At 44.5% G+C, this 11,372-nt stretch overlaps 1 pseudogene; it reads right to left on the bottom strand.

Moving 5' to 3' along the window:
- Positions 1-2,072: 2,072 nt before the first annotated feature.
- LOC101658338 lies at positions 2,073-3,963 on the bottom strand (annotated as a pseudogene).
- Between the last annotated feature and the right edge of the window lie 7,409 nt (positions 3,964-11,372).

Raw genomic sequence — 11,372 nt, 5'->3', positions numbered from 1 at the left:
CCCTCGGAGCTGTATTTGCCTTTGCTGGAAGGAGAAAGGAACCCAAATGACAGGCCAAGTTGGGAATGGCAGGAGCGACAGGAAAGGCAGAGGGGTAAATGAAAAGGAGAAGTATTTCAGTATTAGTTTTCCCCGAGTCTCTTTATGTAACTCTCGCTGCCTAGAGTTCTATGCTAGTGATTTGTCCTCAGGGGGCGGGAGATGGGCTGACTGAAGCTGTGGTTGAGTTTCCGGTGGCTACTATCAGTAGCATCCCTCTTCCTAAAGTTTCCTAAAAGCTATAGCTACAGGTGTTGGCCAGCATGAGTTTCCATATTTTTTATCCATCTCTTTTCTAAATATGGGAAGACCGCTTGGAAGTGCTGGCTTTAAGTAATTAGCCCGTTTGGGTTTGGGTTTTGTTCTTTCTCAGGAGCTAATTCTTGGCCATTTCTGCTTGCTTCCACACACAGAGCTTGGCCCACTATGATTGCAGCCCTCTCCCTGCTTATCTATGGAGATCTGGCTCCGATTTTTGTATATTGATGTATATATATCTCTCACTTGCCTTTTATTTATATGTGGGGAAAAGAGGATACATATTTACTAAAAGTAGAGCAATGAATTTTTTCCAGTACATATCATAATATAGCACATAATATATCTAACTCTGCAGTGCAGGCATACCATTGAAGATCTTGCAATGATTCATATCAACTGAGAATAAACTCCAAATGCATAACTAGGATCTCAGAGGTTCTCTATGATTTGGCACCTACCTGTTTCCCCAAGCACTTCTCTTATCACTCTCCCCCTCATTCATGAACCTCCTTCCTCAATAGCCTTTCCCTTGTTGTCTAACAAATATACAAACTCACTTCCTTTGGAGTCCCTCTTCTCTCTGCCCCCCCCACCCCGATCTTCACAGGACTGCCTTTATTATCATTCAAGTTTCAATCAAATGTCACCTTTTCAAAGACGCTCTTCCTGTATGCCAACAAGTCCCCACTTTGTTTTTTACTTGTATCAAGTCACTCTGTTTTATTCTTTGTCAGTTGTTGTTTTACTCCTTCTTTCCCTCATAGCATTTATCACTTTTAGAAAGACTTTGCAATACATAGATATCTCCAAACATTGCTCAATTTAAAACTTTTAGTTATATATATTCTTTTAGTGTTATATAACCATCACCACTATTCATTTTCAGGGTTTCCCGTCACCCTTAACAAAAACAGATTGCCTCCTAAGCAATGATTCCCTGATCCCCCTTCCTCCCCCCGCCCCTGCTGGGAGCCGCTAATAAGCTATGCATTTGCCTATTCTAGATATTTTCTATGAGCGGGGTTATACATTGCTTGGATCAGTATTTCTTCACTTCTTTGTTCTCTCCATGACTGTAGTCCTGATGAGGTCAGGACATTGTATTCTTAGGACAGACACTCGCTTATTGTAGGTTCTTAATAAATACATGCCGACTGAACAAATGAACTATTTCCACATACCAAGTGGGGCCCAGACTGATTTGGGCATTTAGAGAATTGGGGGATTTTTTTTCCCGTGGACTCTTCTCCCTTTATCGGATGCTTTGTAGGTGTCACACAGGTCTAGAGATTACAGTTAAATAATTATTCAAAAACTGACCAGGACTAAAGCCTTGGTCTAGAACGCCAAATGAGAAGCAGAAAGAATGGGGGCGGTGGAGCTGGGGGTTTCCACCAACATCACCAACATCCAGAAAATGAGGATCCTAAGCTCTTTCACGGGTCAAATCCAGGGCTTCAGCCCTTGGACTAACTCCCAGATGCCTCTGGCTACATCACTGTCCAGGTCAGGTGACCAGCCAGGGGCTGGAAGGGAAGAGCCAGCTGAGTCCAGACACGGACAAAGGTCACTGGGAAGAGGACAGGAAACAGACAGGTACTGTCCAGCTGTACATAAGAGTGCAGCTAAGGCCGGCTGAGGGGCAGGCGAGGCTGGGGAGCGGTTTGCAGAAATGCAGGAGTGCAGCCCTGGGGTCCCATCCTGAGCGGCTGGTCAGGGTAGCTGCTGTCAAGTCCCCAGGGGAACTCCTGACCCAAGCCTGGGCAGAGGGCTCACCCATTGTGGGTCCTCTTGGTGAGCTGAGGCTCCTCATCCACCAGCTTGTACTTAAGGTGCTCCTTGTAGGCTAGGATATCCCCAGGCCACTTGGTGATTGTCTGCTTCTCACAGACCCAGATTTCTTGTGTCACCTGTTGGATGAGTCCGAAGTCATGGCTGACCAGCATCACGCCACCTTCAAACTCATTGAGGGCGTCGGCCAGCGCATTGATGGTCTCAATGTCCAGGTGATTGGTAGGCTCATCCAGGAAGAGCAGGTGCGGGTTCTGCCAGGCCAGCCAGGCCAGGCACACATGGCACTTCTGGCCATTGGATAGGTTCCGGATTTGGCTCACCTGCTGTTTCCCAGTGAGACCATATCGTCCAATGATCTTCCTCATTTCTTCCTTCTCCTTGATTTCCGGTGGCACTTCCTCATGTGCTCCAAAGGAGAGAGATCCAAATCCAGCTGCTCTTGTAAATGCTGATGGTAACACCCTATCTTGACATGAGAATGTTTTTGGATCATGCCGTCTGTGGGGAGTAGCTCTCCAGTTAACAGCTTCGAAAGCGTTGACTTCCCTGCTCCATTGGGCCCTACCAGAGTCACTTGTGTGTAGAGGTCAATGCCAAACACTAGGTTGTTGTAGATGCAAGGCGCGTCTTTCATATACCTGAAGCTCACGTTTTGTACCATAATGACTGGTGGAGGGATCTTGCCACATGGTGGGAAATAAAACGATAGTGTCTTGTCACTAACAACCCGTTCTGTCAGGCCCGATGCCATCATTTTCTGTAGCGTCTTCTCTTTGCTCTGGGCCTGCCGGGCCAACTTGGCACTGCCATGGCCAAACCTGGCGATCTAGTTCTTCATGCGTGCCATCTGGTCCTGTTCCCATGGGACGTGCTTCGTCTGGTTCTCCTCTAGGTCCAGCCGAGTCTTCGCGTACTGGTCATAATTACCCGTATAATACTGCAGTTTCTTGTTGTGCGTGTATGTGAACGATGCTGGTGCACACACCATTTAGGACATCTTGGGAATCAGAGACGAGGACCAGGATATGCTTAAAAGTCTTGAGTTCTTCTTCTAACCACACACAGGCATCAAGGTCCAAGTGGTTGGAGGGCTCGTCCAGGAGCAGCATGAAGGGCTGAATAAATAGGGCTCTGGCGAGGGCAACCCTCATCCTCCAGCCTCCACTGAAGTCCTTGAGCTGTTTGAGCTGCATGGCGGGGGTGAAGCTCAGCGTGCAAGATCCGTGAGGCCCTCATCTCTGCCTCGTCGGCGTCCAGTTCCTCCAGGCGCTCATGCAGCTCCATCAGCTTCTCACACTCCGCATCCTCGTGCGCCAGCCGCTCGACCTCCCTCTCCAGCACGGCCGCTCCGTGTCCACTTCCATCACACACTGCAAGGGTGTCTTGCCACTAGAGGGCCTCTCATGGGTCAGAGGGTAGATGTCAATAGGCTCGGGGATGGGCACTTCCCGTTTCCCAAGAGCAGAGAGCAGCATGGACTTTCCAATTCCATTTAAGCCAATAAGACCATAGCGTCGGCCCGAGTTCAGTTCCAGTTCGGTGTCACTGAGCAGCTCTTGGCCATGAAAGGTGACCGAGAGGTTGATGATGTGGACGTCAGTGCTGTGGGGTGAGAGGCCAGGACCCCAGTGACAGCTCGAGCAGCAGCTTTCTTCATCTCAAAGTCCTCTAGCTCCGTGGTCAGTAAGTCCACTTCTGTGGTCTTTCTGCCATTGGACTCCTCGTTTTGCTCCTCTGCCACCTGCGGCTCGGTGGCAGCAGCTCCGTGGCAGCAGCTCCGTTTTCTTCGTGCCCCATGCGGGGTCGCTGCCCAGCTTTGGCAGCTTCCTTCCTTTTGGCTGCTTTCTTCTTGGCCAGGTCGGAGGGCATGGTGAACCCCAGGCGAAGGTTACTGCTCTCTCAAGGAGCCGGGCCTCGCTTCTTCGAGAATTGGGGGATTTAAGTGTAAGGAGAAGTTGATGAATCTCTCCATAGACAGCACAACTATTTTAGTTTTAGAGCTGGCTGAGGGCAGCTCTTGTTACATTTCAACCAAAGCCTCTTATTATTGCATTCATTGCTATGGTTCTTTTCCAAATTTCTTTAAAATGACTTATAATGTCAGTGCTAAATCTTCTCTTGAACTTAGGTCAATTTACTTAGCTCTTGAAGAGATAGATCACTCAATTATAATGAGCTGCATATTTGAGTGGTGTTCACAATCCCTGTTCATTGTTTTCCTTGAATTTTCATTTTAGTACTGTCTGTGATGATGGGGGCTGGGAGGGGGGGTTACAGAGAGAGAGCCCAAGATTTCAGAAGCTGCTTTTCTGACATGCTTCATTTTATTCTTCTAGGACAGGGGCGTAGAGTGGCTTCTCAAAGTGAAGTCACTTTGTTTTGAGCTGAATCATTCCAACAGGAGCCAGAAATGTGGCTCATCTTCTATGAAAACTCATTTGATGCATAAGCATTAAATTAAAATTTAAATTGGCTATATTGATTTTAAATGGGTACCAATTTGAGAGTGTGAGTTCATGAGATGTGACCAAGTTTAAATGTTTAACAATGAATAAAATGACAAGTTCTTATGTTATCATAGCCAGGCTCTTTATGTGAAACTTGGCATGTCTACCCAGGGCTCAAGCTGCTAGGTGCAAATGCTTATCCCGATAGGTGCATGCTTCTATGGTGAGCCACAGGCTAATGTTTCCACCAGGTGCAGCAGGAAATTGATGAAAGGGGAAGCAATTTGTGCTTCTCTGCTCTCCAAGCCTGAAAATCTGCAAGCATTAAAGCGGATGACCCTTTTCAAATTCTTTTAGGCACCCCACATTGTTTTCCCTCATTGTTTAATAAATAATGCATGAAATCTATCTTATTCATTTATATATACACTGATATAAAGTGATTCTATTGCCCTGCGAAATTTACTGATTGGTAAATAAAGACCAGGAGGCTTCCCAAAGTTCACGACCAAAAAGGAATTCAAAGACAATGGAATTTTCTACAAGCTTTTTGAAGCTCCCTTGTACATATCTCACTCATCTGTCAGTCGGTTGTGCTTACTGCAGTGGCTTAAATGGGTTATCATGCTGAAGGTGATGCCATTGATATTTTAAGTATCACCAGGGCCATCGGTGGTGGGCAGATTTGAGAAGAGTTTCTAGACTTAGACTAGGAATGAAAAAAAAATCTTCCAAAATCAATCAGTGAAAACCTCATCACCATCAGGACATTGTCAGATTCAGTGCTAAAGGATGCCGACGTAAAGCTCGCCAAGATGGCACAGGATGGGGTAACGTGACCCTGTGCTCTAGAGAGGGTCACTCTGTGTCAGAGTTGGCCAGGCAGCAACTAGCAACCCACCTGTACACACAGATGGTGGGATGGAGGGATGAATCCAGTGCTGTCAGGGGAGACATCATCACCTATAATCTATCCATATGGGAATCACTGGAGGGTCAGCCAGATCGGAGTTGCTAAATCCACACATGCAAACTCTTACATTATCCCACACAACAGTCAAACAGTTTTAAAGTAATGTGAACCAAGAAATAGAGCTCATGCCCTTTATAGTAATGGTTCTTCATTGTTGAACATTGATCTATCATCTTCCTTCTGTCTAAACGAAACCCTGTCTCCTGCACCTGCCGTTCCAGCTCATGCTTGCTGTTCTAGCATCTGCAGAGAAGGGCTGTTTGCGCCCTTTGTCTGACTGCTGCACATTGTGTTGCTTGAAGGCTATTGTGTTTGTTCACTGACTGTCTTCTTTTTAATTCTGAAGTGTTTGTAGATCCTGTAGCCTTTCTTCCTATGCCAAATAGCTCCACTATTGAGATGGGAGCAGCACTGAAAGCAGATGTCTTAAAAACATAATTGAGTACAGCATTTGAGGAAAATAATGAATGATGTAAGTGAAGAGGGATCTCTTATTTAGGTAGGCTAATTTAGAAAACAGTTTTACAGTGGTGTCTATTGGGTAAATACACACCTCATCCTGTGTTTGGAGGGTCTTTTCTTTTGAGGATTGGAAATGTCTAGTTTAAAAAAAAAGTGCATTTTTAAAAAGTCGATAGGTCTGCCCAATGACTGGGCCTCCTGTGGGAACATCAGACATGCAGAAATAGGTTCGTTCCAGGCATATTGTAAGTTGTTGTTTTCATCGTCTGCTCATTCCACATAGCACAAGGCTAATGGTCCTTCACCTTTTGTCCATTTCAGATCATCCTTGCGCATCCTGGTGAATGCTTAGGTAAGACATCAAAAACACGTTCTCATACACAATCCACACTATTTAGATGGTGATACTTTGTTTGATTCAACTTCTGCCAGCACCATATTTTGTTTCTGTGATCTGAAATAGGGATGCCTCTTGTGGTCACGGAGCTTCCTAAGTCCAGTCCATTTGTGTTATCATTTTTATATTCCATTCATGAGTGTGTTGGAATACTACATGGTGAAACTGACCTCATATTTCCAGGCGATGGAGTACTCCTCTCTCTTCGATTATCTGAATTGCTCTTGCCCCCCAGTGTGAAATGGAAAAAAACAAACAGACACAAAACTTCACCTTGAATCCCATAATATCATCCCATGGTGCCCCCTTATTGAATTATTTCCAGGTGGATGTGACAGATGTTCATCAAGTCGCTCCCGGCTTCCACTGTTAATTGAACCATAATGGGAGTGACAGCAGGGAAGGACAAATTACAGGAGAAGAAATTCAATTTGAACTCCGGGTTCTTATGACCTTCCCTGGAAACTTCGGTGATGCTGGAAATCCTTGTTTCTTTCACATGCATGGGAAGGAATGTAAAGCTCTTTCAGTTAAAATTAACCACGAACTAATGTCTTCTGAAATTAGTACTGCCTTATTGTTGGCACCTGTTACCAATCAACTGGTTATTTCTCTAACTGTGCTAACAGGTTACTCGGCCAGGAGTCAGATGTTGTAATTAGGTATCATACTTGTTTAAGAAGTCGTTGATTCTTGATGAACCATAATTTCAAAAGAAGCAAGCATTGCCTTTTTTAAAGGGTTGGAAATAAGACCAGAGGAGATCACGACCGCATATTCTTTGTAAGGAAACACATGTTATCTCTTCTAAACATTCCTTTAGCCAGAATTTATGAAGTATTTATTCAAAGGATAAAAATTGGGTCTGATGGCAAAAGATGGATGCATTGTGAACCAAATCTAAGAAGTCCTGTGTTGCTCTCCTAATAGCTAACAAGGAAAATGCCAATAGCACTAATAGTTAAAGAAGGGACAACGTCGAGAATAGAGGGATTTACACAGTTCCTTTTGATGTCGTGGTTACTAGTTAGGCTGCTAACCACAAGGTCAGCAGTTTGAAATCACCAGCCCCTCTGTGAGAGAAAATTGGGGCTTTCTTTTCCCCTTAGGAGTTATAGTCTCAGAACCCCAAAGGGCAGTTCTATCCTGTCCAATAGAATCACTGTGAGTGAGAACAGATCAATGGCATTGAGGTTTTTATGGAGAGGTTTAGTTCAGGAAAATTGAACAAAAGGAGAGGTTCAAGGCTCCTGATGGACTGGAGACTTGGTACCACTCCGCCTCTGATGCCCTCTGCCTTGGCTAACTTCCAAGAATGGTCAACGCAGGGCCACAGTGCTTTACGTTCATTAGAAGAATCCCTCCTACAAGTTTTTGGATATGTAGATATAGATATATATCCCTGCCCCCCTTAGGAGAAATGGTTTGGCTCTAAAAGAGAAGCCCAGATTTAGTGTCAGGAAAGACAGAAATAAGGGGCATTACTTGGATTAAAATAGGAAGGACAGCAGGGACGAGCAATACATTATCCTTTTCTTTCCAATCAAGGGGTGAAGATGGAACAAGAGAAAACAGATAATTCCAGAAACTTCCTTTGCAAGAGTCAAATTTAGGTCCCAATTTAGCATTTCAATAGCTTGGAGAACATTTTCATGGTTTATTTGAAGAATTCAGGGCTGAAACTGGGGGGCCAAAGGAGTGGAATGAGGGAGAACTCTCCATGGATGGAGATGTGAGTGGAGGGAGCACATTATTGTTGATAGTCGACTTGGTCAGGGATTGATTTTCTTCTCTGTCCATATTTAGCACCACTGTCTTCATTATCTAGTGCTGATATACCAGGAATGCCACCAGTGAATGGGATTAACATGCAGAAAGTTACTCTGTCCCCATTTCAGAGGCTGGGAGTCCAAATTCGCAGTGCCATCTTTGTGGGAAGCCTTTCTCTCTCTGTTGGCTCATATTTTAGGAGGAAGTTCCTTATCTCCTTTCAGCGTCTGTAGGCCTGGCTTTTCTTGTAGATCTCCTAGTGTCTTGCCATCACTCTTCTCCTGAGTTTGGGAAGTTCCCAATTCAGGGACTTGGAGGTGTGTTCTGCTCTCTGCTGGCCATACTCTAGGGAAATTCCCTTGACATGGGATCAGGGTGGTGACAGGGCCAAGGGTGTGGCACCCACTCTTAATTTTTTTCAAATTGACCAGCTTAGATCTCATCATGGGAGATCATTGCATAACTGCTATATTACATCACTAGGTACCTGCCAAACTAGAGAATCATGGCCCAGGCAAAGGAGCAGGCATTTTGAGGGACATAATTCCATCCATTACAACCACTTTAGTGACCTCATTGAATCTCAGACTTGTTGTAGCTAATGCCTTTGAAAGTGATATCTCCCATCCTTAGATACTTCCCAGAACAACAGACTCATGTGTACAATTTCCTACCTATCTACTTGGATATCTGATAAGCATTTGAAACTCAGTTCCTGCTTACTCATCCCCCGTAAACCTGCTCCTCTCACCTCACAGCCTTCCTCCTCAGTGAACAATAATTCCATTCTTTCAGAAACTCACCCTTGGAGTGGTTCTTGATTTTCTCATTTGCTCACCTCTGATCCAGCAGTGGATCTTATTGACACTGCTTTCTAAGTTTAGTACTTACCTAATTCCTATCCATGTTCATAACTGCTTTCATATCTCTTCTCCATGTTGCGACCCTTTCTCCTTCAACCATTTATTTGCAACACAGCAGCCAAAAGAGCTTCTTAAAATTTAAATCACATGATGTCACCCTTCTATGCAAAACACTCCAGTGGCTTCCCGTATCCTACACAGTTGAAGCCAGAATCATTGGAATGGACTAGTGAGCCCCTCCATTTACTCTGTGGCTTTCTGACACCATTCTTCATTGTTCCCCTTGGTTTGCTTCACTCCCACCACACTGGTGTTAATGTCTGAAGACCTTAGTACTTACTGTTCTTTGTACCCAAGGCCCTTTTTCTTAAATAGTCATACAGCTCCCTCTCTTATTTTTTTAAAATTTATTTTGCTTACGTCTATATTCTTAGCATCAAGAACAATGCTTTGCACATTATAGACAATAAGTATGTGTTGATAGAACTGAGGGCCACTTTGGAGGCTGGCTACCAGAGATCCCATATGGCATCCACTGGATCCCAGTTTTCACACGTGCAAAAGTCATCCAGCCTAATGTCAAGGCACAGTCCCTGGATGGCGTCAAAGAGAAAATGTTGGGCACCTAACAGAAGGATCTGTTTCTCAAGTTCCTCCAGAAGTGATTCAAAGGAAAGCCCTGGTGATCTATTTTTAAAAATCAGTCATTGCAAACCCCATGGAGCATAGTGCTGCTCTCACGGAGCCTCTCAGGTCTCCATGATCTGGAACCAGCTCTATGGCAACCTGTTGGCTTATTTGGAAGTTCAAGGCCTCCCAAAGTCCCACTTTATAGCATCTCTGCCAGGCCCATAACCTCCTCGTCTATACCAGCCACTTCTTATTCTCTCACCCAAATCTGATGCCATGTATCCTCTCCTATCTTTCAGATTTTGTTTCTGCCTTTTCCTGGTGGACATAAAACATTGAATAAGCATTGTTTCAGCGTGTCTTTGTTGCACTGACTGTAGTAGGAATATGAAAATGACAAGAGGGACTCTCAGTCCCCATGGCTCTCACGTTCTAATGGTGAAAAGAAGTGAAGAAATCATTGTTGCACAATTTACTTTGGGATCATGAAGTGGGTAATTCTGCTTAGAAGAGCTGGAGACAAGTCCCAGAGGAGATGCCATTTGCTCTAGACTTTGAGTGTTGTAGACAAGTTTGTAAAGCACACAACTAGCAAAGATCATTTTATCCAGAAGCAACATGAGCAAAACGTGCCGCTTCTTGTAAGTGTATCATTCTTGCTGTGAAACATCCTCACTTATACAGATCACCCATTTTCTAAGTTCCCAGCTGGAACTACCAGTTTACTGAGTCTGATTTCCTAAATCATAAATCTAATGCTTTGGGCTCCACTTTCTCTTACTGCATAGTAGACACTGTTACTTGAATACTGTATCGTTACATCATACCTGATATAGCAATACATGCATTGTCAGCCCATTCTTTAAACCTATCTCTTCAGCTTTTGATTTCTCAGAAGTTTCTTTTAAACATCAATGTTATTTGTGACCATCAAGTTTACCTTTCCTTTGTTTTAGTTCTGACTGCCATCCCATTTCCCCACATTCACCATGACCATCGAATCTATAGCACTGCCATGAGTCCGAGTTAACTCTGGAGTAGTTGCCGTTGGTGGCTCGCCATCTGGCAAAATTTCTGGCTGAGCAGGATTATCTTAGTCTTTATTTCCCAGACCATTCATGCAATTCCCTCATTTGAAAATCCATGTTTCCTGATGCTCCGGCCTTGTCTAAACTCAACTCATTCTATTCTTCTTAAAGACATTCTAGAAACACTTAAGGACCCGGACACGCTGGTTGTCTATCTTAGGCAATTGGCACAGCTACTTTTTAGAGATAGTATTGTATTTGATTATTTTTTTTATCATTTTCTTAGGGGCTCATACAACTCTTGTCACATCCATACATACATCAATTGTGTCCAGCACATTTGTATATATGTTGCCATCATTATTCTCAAAACACCTGCTTTCTACTTGAGCCCTTGGCATCCACTCCTCATTTTTCCCCTCCCTCCCTGCTCCCCCTCCCCCCTGAACCCTTGATAATTTATAAATTATTATTATTTTGTCATATCTCACACCATCCAACGTCTCCCTCACCCACTTCTCCGCTGTCTGTCCCCCAGGGAGGAGGTTATATGTAGACCTTGTAATCTGTTCCCCCCTTCTCTCTCACCTTCCCTCCACCCTCCCGATATCGCCACTCTGTCCACTGGTCCTGAGGGGTTCATCTGTCCTGGGTTCACTGTATTTCCAGTTCCTATCTGTGCCAGTGAACATCCTCCGGTCCAGCCGG

Source organism: Echinops telfairi, unplaced genomic scaffold (genome assembly GCF_000313985.2).
Source record: "Echinops telfairi isolate 266 unplaced genomic scaffold, ASM31398v2 ScPeMD7_4;HRSCAF=17, whole genome shotgun sequence".
NCBI classification, from domain to species: Eukaryota; Metazoa; Chordata; class Mammalia; order Afrosoricida; family Tenrecidae; genus Echinops; species Echinops telfairi.
This window is presented reverse-complemented; position numbering and strand designations above follow the sequence as displayed.